The 9703-nt window shown below is 57.0% G+C and overlaps 2 non-coding genes across 2 annotated transcripts; both read left to right on the top strand.

Annotated features, from left to right (window-relative positions):
* Nucleotides 1–256: 256 nt before the first annotated feature.
* TRNAF-GAA (transfer RNA phenylalanine (anticodon GAA)) lies at nt 257–329 on the top strand. The gene has a single exon. It is a non-coding gene; the product is annotated as a tRNA-Phe (tRNA).
* Nucleotides 330–6708: 6379 nt separating this feature from the next.
* On the top strand, nt 6709–6892 carry LOC125629409 (U2 spliceosomal RNA). Its single transcript, XR_007354415.1, has one exon. It is a non-coding gene; the product is annotated as a U2 spliceosomal RNA (small nuclear RNA).
* Nucleotides 6893–9703: the final 2811 nt, after the last annotated feature.

Here is a 9703-nt window from a genome sequence, read left to right as displayed (position 1 = left end):
CTCCACCAGGGTCTAGTCTAGCTCAGGCTCCAGCTCAACTTCCTCCCTGCGTCACTGGCCCCCAGTCCACTTCTGCCACCAGGTCAACCCAGGAACTAAGGCAGGAACGGGGTGAGGCAGCAAGTCAAGCTGAGCAAGGCAGGCAAAAGTGCATCTTGCCTTCATGGACCTCTCACAACGATGTCCTTTTTGTGTGCCATGGCTGACAAAACATCCCTGACAGAGAAGCAGCAGGCCAAAGGGGAGCCATGCAGCTGCCAAAGTAGCTCAGTTGGGAGAGCGTTAGACTGAAGATCTAAAGGTCCCTGGTTCAATTCTGGGCTTTGGCAGGTCCTTTTCTCCCTCTTTGGTGCAGAGGTGGCTTGTTTTCTGGAGCACAGCAGCACCTTTCCCTGCTACAGTGTCCAGTCCAAACTATCAGCCCCCCGGTGCAAAAACGCTACCTTAGGATGTAAACAGGAGACTTCCAGCACTGGGATACCTGACAGAGAGCTCAGTGGGGGGTGTAACAGCTGGTGACTCTGAGGGTCCTGGGCTAAATCCACTTGGAGGTGGAAGCATTTCAATTTATTTCACTGACAGTGAGTAAGGTGATGATTTAATCACAGGTATTTTTCATAAAAGTCACTGGCAGCTCCCCGCCCCGCCCCACCCCCGGCCTCAGCTCACCTCCGCCTCTGCCTCCTCCCCTGAACGTGCTGCCCCGCTCTGCTTCTCCGACCCCCCCACCCCGGCTTCCCTCAAATCAGCTGTTTGCGCGGAAGCTGGGACAGGCTGAGAAGCGGGCGGCAGCTTCGCGCTCAGGCCCAGGGATGTGGAGGTGAGCTGGGGTGCGGGGGCGCAAGGAGGGCCGCCCACACCACAGCAGGTAACACGGGGGGGGCGCGCAGGGGAACCGCTCCTCGCCTCAGCTCACCTCCGCCTCCCTGGGCCTGAGTGTGAAGCTGCGGCCTGCTTCTCAGCCCTCCCCGGCTTCCTGCTGAACAGCTGATTCACGGGGAGCCAGGGTGTGGGGACAGAGAAGCAGAGCGGGGCAGCGCGTTCAGGGGAGGAGGCGGAGCAGAGGTGAGCTGGGGGTGGGGCGGGAAGCTGCTGGTGGGTGCTCTGCACCCACCAAATTTTCCCCGTGGGTGCTCCAGCCCTGGCGCACCCACGGAGTCGGCGCCTAAGGCACCACTTTTGATGTGCTCAGTGGGGGGAGCGGCTTCCAGCTCCCATCTTCCCCCAGTAGCTCCTACAAGGCAGCTGCCCCTCAGTTGTGTCGTGCATCCAGCACCCGCAGAACAGGGCCCTGATCCCTGTGTGGGCCCGGCTGTGCTACTGCAATCCCCATAAGAAGGATACCCGCCTCACCCAGCTCCGGGCCACTTGGGGGCAGTGCAAAAGAAATCCAATCTACTGTCAAACCGTGGGGGAGAGGGCGAGGGTTTGGGGATGGCAGTGCTGGGTAATTGCAGGGTATCTGCCAGGTGGTATAAAGTGCTGCCTAGAGCTGCTATTTACCCTTTTCCATTGTAAAAACTGACTATTTCTTCCTACCCTTTGTTTCCTATCTGCTAACCAGTTACTGATCCATGAGAGGGCTGGAGCCATCTGGAGCAGCTCGTAACTGTGAGTGCCAACCTCAGGGCAGACTGTGAAGGAGCAGGTCACAATCCCCAAATTGCTTGGGTGTTCTATACTTAGATTTCACCAAGTATCAGATCATGGGTGATGTGCCTTTTATGACTTTTTAAACCAAATGTGCTATTTTTGGATAATTTAAGCATTATATGCAGAGGACTAGCTTGAATACAAATGTTAAATCTGTTCCTATAATTTTAATAACTGAGACTTCCTCTATCCGAGGTCTATCTAGTCAGCTGATTTTTGGAATCAGGAGATGGAATAGCAACTGGCTCCATCCACTGCACACATCACCCTGTTATTGCAGTACTGAACCTCCAGGACCGGTGGACCTCCGTATGGGGAGAATATCATGGCTGAAGAGCAGCAAAGAAATGTGGTGTTGTCCATGTCAACATTTGGTTTGTACGAAGAGTATGGTTTGAGTCATTTCTAACCCTTTGGTTAGTTATTAGTAACATCTTATTATTAGGCCTCTCAGTTGAAAGGCTGCTCTTGCAGATTTTCCTTTGTCATTGTTTGCAGGTTAGTAACCCGTTTAATAGTTTCTTACTCTATTCTATTTAGGTTCCTAAACCGCTCTCCTTAGAACCCTTCCAGAACTGATAGCATGCTGCAAGATGCTCTGAGGCGAGCACCTCCCACGCCCCGCAGCTGCCCAGGTCCCCGAAGCTGGTGGTGCTCTCGCTGCTCTACACACCATCAAGAGAGGAATCTCCATAGACGGGACCAGCATCTCTCCAGAGACCACCCAGAGGGTCACCAGCACCTTGCCGGATACCTGCCTAGCATCTGAAACCACCCAGAGAGACACCTGGTCCATGCCGGATGCCCGCCCAGCCGGACCTCTCGACCCCACCCGCCCACATCAGGATGAACCAGCCAGCGGTACCGCTGATGCTGCTGGAACCCCCCCCTCGCTGCGGACATGCTCATCTCCCCATCTGCTCTCCGCCCCGAAGCTTCCACCTCCTCGGTGGCATCACCAGGCACCTGAAGAGATGCCACAGCAAGAGGGTCGCCTTCAGCTGTGCCCTCTGCAGCCTGCCCTTCGAGACGCAGAAGCAATGCAAGATGCACCAAGTCACCTGCAGGAAACGCCTCAAGGGAACAACACAGTCTCCTGCCCCGGCTCCCAGCCCTCCTCCTGCGCGCCGGCCCACCGCTCCTGAGCCTCAACAAAGAACAGCGATTGTGCAAGCTGCCATCAAGAAGCCTGCCCCCGTCGCCAGGCCAGTGCAACGGGGTTCTGCAATCAAGAAGGTACCTGCTGCCTCGGGGAAAACCACCCAGGTCCTCGCCAGCAGGAGGCCCGTCTCACCCTCTCACACTGCCAAGCAAATCTCCATAGTGAGACGACTCAGTACTACTCTTACCCCTGCCCAGCACATCCCCGTCCCCAGAAGGATCAGCGCCCCATTGCGCAGAGCTGCTCGAGATACTGTCGCCAGAAGAGCCAGCGCCACCCCTCAGACCGCCCCGCGAACTCCAACTGCCGGAGGAGCCAGAGCCGCTCCTCAGACCGCCCCGTGAACTCCAACTGCCAGAGGAACCAGAGCCGCCCCTCAGACTGCCCTGCGAACTCCAACTGCCGGAGGAGCCAGAGCCGCTCCTCAGACCGCCCCGTGAACTCCAACTGCCGGAGGAGCCAGTGCCAAGCCTCAGACCGCCCTGCGAGCTCCAGACGTTACTGGAGGAACCAGCCCCGCAGCCACAAGAAAGCACCGGGCCCTCATCACCAGACGGTCCAGCACGGCCCCCGAGTCTGTTCTGAGGGACGCTGCCTACAGGAGATCTCACCCTCCAGCAGCAACCGCCCAGGCAGCAGTCACTCCTAGAAGGACCAGCGGTGTCCCAGCAACCTCCAAGCCAGACCGCGTCTCTCCGACCACGAGCAACGCCAGCATCCCGCCAGAGATCCCACCCCAGCACCCAACCAAAGGGAATCCTGACTCACGAGATAGACGGCAGGCCGACCATGCAGGCTTTGAGCCTGCACGAGACGAGGTCGAGGACCATGAGGGCCAGCAGCCGATGGTGAGGGCTGCCACTCCGTGGCAGACTGCCTGGACCAAGGAGCTACAAGCGGCAGCTTCCTTTGACGACTTTGACCTCCTTCTAGACAGGCTCACCCAAGAAATGTCTGCGGAAACCACTCGCAGGAGAAGTTCCAACCAGGAGAACGCCCCGCCTGCCCGCAGAACGCCTGCTCCAAACCAGAACACCACCACCAGGGGAGCCAGAAGTAGAGACGCCAGCAGCCGCTACGATCCAGCAGCAGCTTCAAGGATCCAAAAGCTGTACCGGGCAAACCGCTCCAAAGCCGTGAGGGAGATCCTCGATGGGCCCTCGCCCTACTGCACGATCCCATCTGAACATCTCTACAGCTACTTCAAGGATGTATTCGACCACACAGCCCAGAATGACGCTCAGCGCCCAGAGTGCCTCTGCCCCCTGCCCCTTGTTGACGAACCAGGTGCCATGGAAACTGACTTTACGCCCAGGGAAGTGATGGCCAGACTCTCAAAAACAAAAAACACAGCTCCTGGGAAAGACGGCATCCGCTACAGCCTCCTGAAAAAGCGAGATCCCAGCTGCCTGGTCCTCGCCACGCTCTTCAACCACTGCAAGCGATTCTGCCAGACTCCCAGCTCCTGGAAGAAGGCCATGACAGTACTGGTGTACAAGAAGGGTGAGCGGGATGACCCCAGCAACTGGAGGCCCATCTCCCTCTGCTCCACAATCTCCAAGCTCTATGCCAGCTGCCTGGCGTCGAGGATCACGGAGCGGTCAGTGAGCGGGGGAGCCATCAGCTCCACCCAGAAAGGCTTCATGTCCTGCGAGGGCTGCTATGAACACCATGTTGTCCTCCAAACCACCATAGAAATGGCCGAAAGGGCGCGGAGGCAGTGCACGGTAGCATGGCTCGACCTGGCTAACGCCTTTGGGTCCATGCCTCACCATCACATCTTTGCCACGCTCCAGGAGTTCGGGATGCCAGAGAACTTCCTCCATGTGATCCGAGAGGTGTACAAGGGATGCAGAGAGGGTGAGCATCCTGGCTTATGCGGATGACCTGGTCCTGACCGCGGATGACCCAGAGAACCTCCAAAGTATTCTAGATGCCACCAGTCAAGCTGCCGATTGGATGGGGCTCCGCTTCATATCTCTCCACATCGACGGCAGCAAAAGGGACTCAGTGCAGACGAGAGGGTTCCAGATCCAGGGCGAGCCTGTCATCCCCCTGGCAGAGGGGCAGGCCTACCGGCACCTCCGCACACCGACGGGTTTCCGTGTCCAGCAGACACCCGATGACACCATCCAGGAGATCTTGCAGGATGCCGCCAAGATCTATGCCTCACTGCTAGCACCGTGGCAAAAGATAAACGCCCTGAACACCTTCCTGATCCCCTGCATCTCATTCATCCTAAGGGGATCCGCCGTCGTGAAGGTACCCCTCAACAAGGCAGACAAGATCATCCGGCAGCTGGTGAAGAAGTGGCTGTTCCTTCCCCAGAGAGCCAGCAACGAGCTGGTGTATATCACCCGCAGGCATGGCGGTGCCAATGTCCCCCGCGTGGGTGACCTGTGTGACATCGCGGTGATCACCCGCGCCTTCCATCTGCTGACGTGTCCCGACGCCATGGTAAGGAACATCACAGCAAACGCCCTCCATGATGCAACAAAGAAGCGGATCGGCAGAGCCCCCTCCAACCAAGACACCGCCAGCTTCCTGAGCGGTTCCCTGGATGGCGAATTCGGACGGGACGGGTGCTACATCGCTTCACTGTGGTCCCGCGCTCGCAGTGCCACGCGTCGCCTGGGGAAGCGCATCGGCTGCCGCTGGGAGTGGTACGAGGAGCGCCAGGAGCTGGGAGTCCTGGTGCCGCAGGTCAGGTCTGAGGACAACACCATCTTCACCCCGAGTGCCAGGGGCATGCTGGAGAGGACGCTGAAGGCGGCCATCCACTCGCTGTACATGGAAGCCCTGAAGCGTAAACCGGACCAGGGTAAAGCCTTCGAACTGACCAGCAAGTGGGACGCCAGCAACCACTTCCTTGCCGGGGGCGGCTTCACCCATTTTGGTGACTGGCGGTTCAGCCACTGCACCCGGCTCAACTGCGTCCCGCTCAACGGGGCTGTCCACCACGGGAACCGAGACAAGCGTTGCAGGAAGTGTGGCTACTCCAACGAGACCCTGCCCCACATCCTGTGCAGCTGCAAGCCCCACTCCAGAGCCTGGCAGCTGCGCCACAACGCCATCCAGGACCGCCTGGTGAAAGCCATCGCACCGCGCCTGGGGGAGGTCGCCGTGAACTGCGCGATCCCCGGCACTGACAGCCAGCTGCGACCCGACATGGTAGTCACCAACGAGGCCCAGAAAAAGATCATCCTTGTTGACATCACGGTCCCCTTCGAGAACAGGACCCCGGCCTTCCGAGAAACCTGAGCTCGTAAGCTGGAAATATACACCCCTCTGGCCAACACCCTGAGAGCGAAGGGCTACGAGGTGCAGATGGACACCCTGATCGTCGGAGCCGTGGGTGCTTGGGACCCCTGCAACGAGCGTGTGCTGCGGACCTGTGGGATCGGTCGATACTACGCACAGCTCATGCGGTGCCTCATGGTCTCGGACACCATCCGATGGTCCAGGGACATCTACATCGAACACATAACCGGCCACCGACAGTACCAGGAGGTGTGAGCCGGTTCGACATCGTGCATCCACTATGGGAAAGGGACTGAGAGGCTTTTTTCATTGGACCGTATGAACTGGAATCATAAACTCCCTGAACATTAAATCCCACCAAATGAGGGTAGATCCATCCCCATCATCGTATCCGCTCATTATACTCCACACCTGAACATAGCCATTATATGGACAACATACCCCCATATCTCAATGTCTGTACTTAGATCGGTTAAACTTTTACCCCCAATCAGAGAGATTGCAGATTATGTATTCCTTACGCCACCAGCTCCTAAGCCGAATTTCGCATCCCTTGATAATCTGTACCTTATCCCCTCATAACCAGAAACTTCTATGCTTGAACTCTGTACCGTTTTCTTTTTATTTCAACATTATCTTAATAAAATTATTAAATCTGTTCTTCTCAGTTTAATAGCTGATATGTCCTTTATTTGAGGACTGTCTATTAAATTGATTTTTGAAACAGGGGGACGGACTAGGAGCTTGCTCTGTCCACCCCATGCATTGGCCTGGTATTGCAGTGTCTCCTGGTATTGCAGGAACTGTGCAGCTCCTTTTGGGGAGAATCTTCTGGTTAGAAAAGCAGAAAGAGTTTTACTGTGACAAGGCTTCTTGAGAGCAGATTTCTTCAAGGGGCGGGAAAAAATTGGAACCTTCTAGTGCTTTACTTTCTTTATGACAAACTATTGTTACAATTTCTTGGGAGTGTTTTGCGAATCGATAGACGTGAAGTTCTTTGTCTTGCTAGAGGATTGTTTAAGAAGCTGGGATCTTTCTCTCTAATAACACTCAGACCCGGGGCTGAGTGTTTTGAGAAAGACTTGGAGAGTTGGAGGGCAGAGAGTGAAGAGTTGGAGGGCATAGTCTCCCCACCTTTAAAAGTTGGGGGCCAGGCCCCACTCCCTCCCCCACATTCCAGCGCCTCTGCTTCTGGGACTATTTTATTCTTCAGCCATCTCTCTCAATTAACCATTTCCCGCCTTCAGCTCAGTGACAGCCCCACACTCTTTGCTTCCTACACGCAAAGATTGACACAGAGACCTTGCAAGGAAAACCTCCCCAAGGAGTCAGAAGCACCTGAAGTGCTGGAAAATAGAGGAGATTTGACAGTGGGATCCAGAGAGGTTCCTCAGCAGATGAAGGGGATCCCCTGCTTCCCAGGATCACCAATTGTAGGGAAGAACCAATTGGGTTTGCTTTTGGGAAGCTGCCAGGAATCAGATCTAAAATCATTTTTCAGTCTGAGATATGGTAACAACATCCACAACCCCAGTGTCACAACTCTTCCAATAGCTAGAACCTTATATTTTACCAGCCACAGAATGAAAGGGATTTGAATTAAACCCCTGTTCAGAGTCAATGAGGAGTGAGGGAACTTGGGGCTTTTCATTTCTTAGCCTCTGGCACCATCGCATGGCCATTTCAGTTTACTCTTTATAACAGTGGTCACCACCCGTCGATTGCGATCGACTGGTCGATCCTGGAGCCTCAGCCAGTCGATCCTGATCTCTGGGCCGCTAAAAGTCCAGCAGCGCAGCGGGGCTCAGAGGCTGCGTGTCTGCCCTGGCCCCGGGCCCCTCCCAGACCCAGCTGGCTGCTGGCACATCTCTGGGGTCCGTGGGGAAAGTGGGGGGTTAGGCAGCTCCATGCCCTGCCCCCACCTCCAGAACTGTCCCCGCAGCTCCCATTGGCTTGGAACCGGCCAATGGCAGCTGTAGGGGCGGTGCTTGCAGGTGTGGTCAGCGCATGGAGACCCGCTGCCCCCCTCCCTCCCAGGGGCCGCACACACAGACGTGCCAGCAGCCAGCTGCTGACTGGGAGCCACCTGTGGTAAGCACCTCCCAGCCGGAGCCTGCACCCCAAATCACAGCCCAGGGCTCCCTCCAGACCCCGCACCCCAACACTCAGCCCTGGTACGGAACCCCTCCTGCACCCAAATTCCACCCCCAGAGCCTACACCCCACAGCTGCTCCTACACCCCAACACCCTGCCCAGCCCGGAGCCCCCTCCTGCACCAAGCTCCCTCCCAGAACCTGCACCCCTCACTGCCTCCCGCAACCGAACACTCTGCCCCACACACGCACGCTGCTAGGCACCAGCTTTGGTAACAGCACATCAGTCTCTAGGTGTCTCTGTGGCGCAAGGGGTCAGTGTGTTTGGCTGTTAACCGAAAGGCTGGTGGTTCAAGCCCACCCAGGGATGGTGGTAACCCTGTGCTACTTCTTTGCTCCTCAAGACCTGCTGGGAGCCTCAAAGTTTCCCTTTTGCCACCTGAAAACTGTCCCTCTTGGCCTCAGCGGTTTCAGCTGGTGGCCCTCAGAGTGTGCTGGATGTGACTCAGAAACCCATCTCCCAACAGCCACGCCAGGGGCTTGGGCTCAATCCTCATGGCAGAGTGCAAAACCTTGAACCTGGCATGTTTCGCTCCCTTCCCGCCTCCACTCAAGCAGCAAGGGAGAAACGGACAAGACGTGCCGGCTCCAAGACGCCTCCCTCCCACTTCCCTGTTGGCTGCGCAAAGCCCTTGGCCCGCCTCATGCCTCGTCAGGGAAGCACGGCCATGCTGCCCCAGCCTGAGTCCCGGCCGCAGCCTGGCCCGCCCCGGCTGACGGAGCGCAGAGCCCCGCAAGTCAATGGCAGGTCGAGTCGGGAGCCTCGGCTTTTTCCCCTGACAGCCACACAGAGCTGTGTAGTGTCCCGAGAGCCTCCCTCCTGTTCTACGCAGCAGCCACCTGCCGGTGCCGGTGGGAGAAGGGGACGAGGAAGCACGGCTGCCTCCAGTTGGGACAGGAGCCCTCACCATGTGCAGGACTCTTGCCTTCAGCCCAGGCAGTCAGAGGTGCCGGGGAGCTCCCTGGCAGGCCCCCGCCTCAGCCACCTCCAGGGCGTGAGGGCCCAGAGCAAAAAGAAACAAGTGCATCCCTAGCAGAGGATGGTTTCGATCCACCGACCTCTGGGTTATGGGCCCAGCTCGCTGCCGCTGCGCCACTCTGCTGTGCCTTCAACCATGGCCCCCAGCATCTGGATTTAGGAGCAGATTAACCTTTTGTGGGCCCTGGTGCCAAACATATTTGTGGGCCCCTATGTCGTCACTGTGGGCTCCGAGCATGGGCCTGGTGTGGCAGGGCCATTGGTGCCCTAGTGTCCCCGGTCCTGAATCTCAGAGACATTTTTCATTTTGATCACACACCTCTACATGACTAGCTGCATTGCCATACACAGCTCCCTCAGCCCCCAGTTCTTCTCATTGAGCTCTACTGTGTGGATTTACCAGTGTCCACAGTGAGCAGAACTTTCAGAGTCAACAGGGAAGCTCCTCACAGATTTATCTCCTTCCTCATTCAGACCTTCTATAGCCACGTCTCC

This window comes from Caretta caretta, chromosome 22 (genome assembly GCF_965140235.1).
Source record: "Caretta caretta isolate rCarCar2 chromosome 22, rCarCar1.hap1, whole genome shotgun sequence".
Taxonomy (NCBI): domain Eukaryota; kingdom Metazoa; phylum Chordata; order Testudines; family Cheloniidae; genus Caretta; species Caretta caretta.
This window is presented reverse-complemented; position numbering and strand designations above follow the sequence as displayed.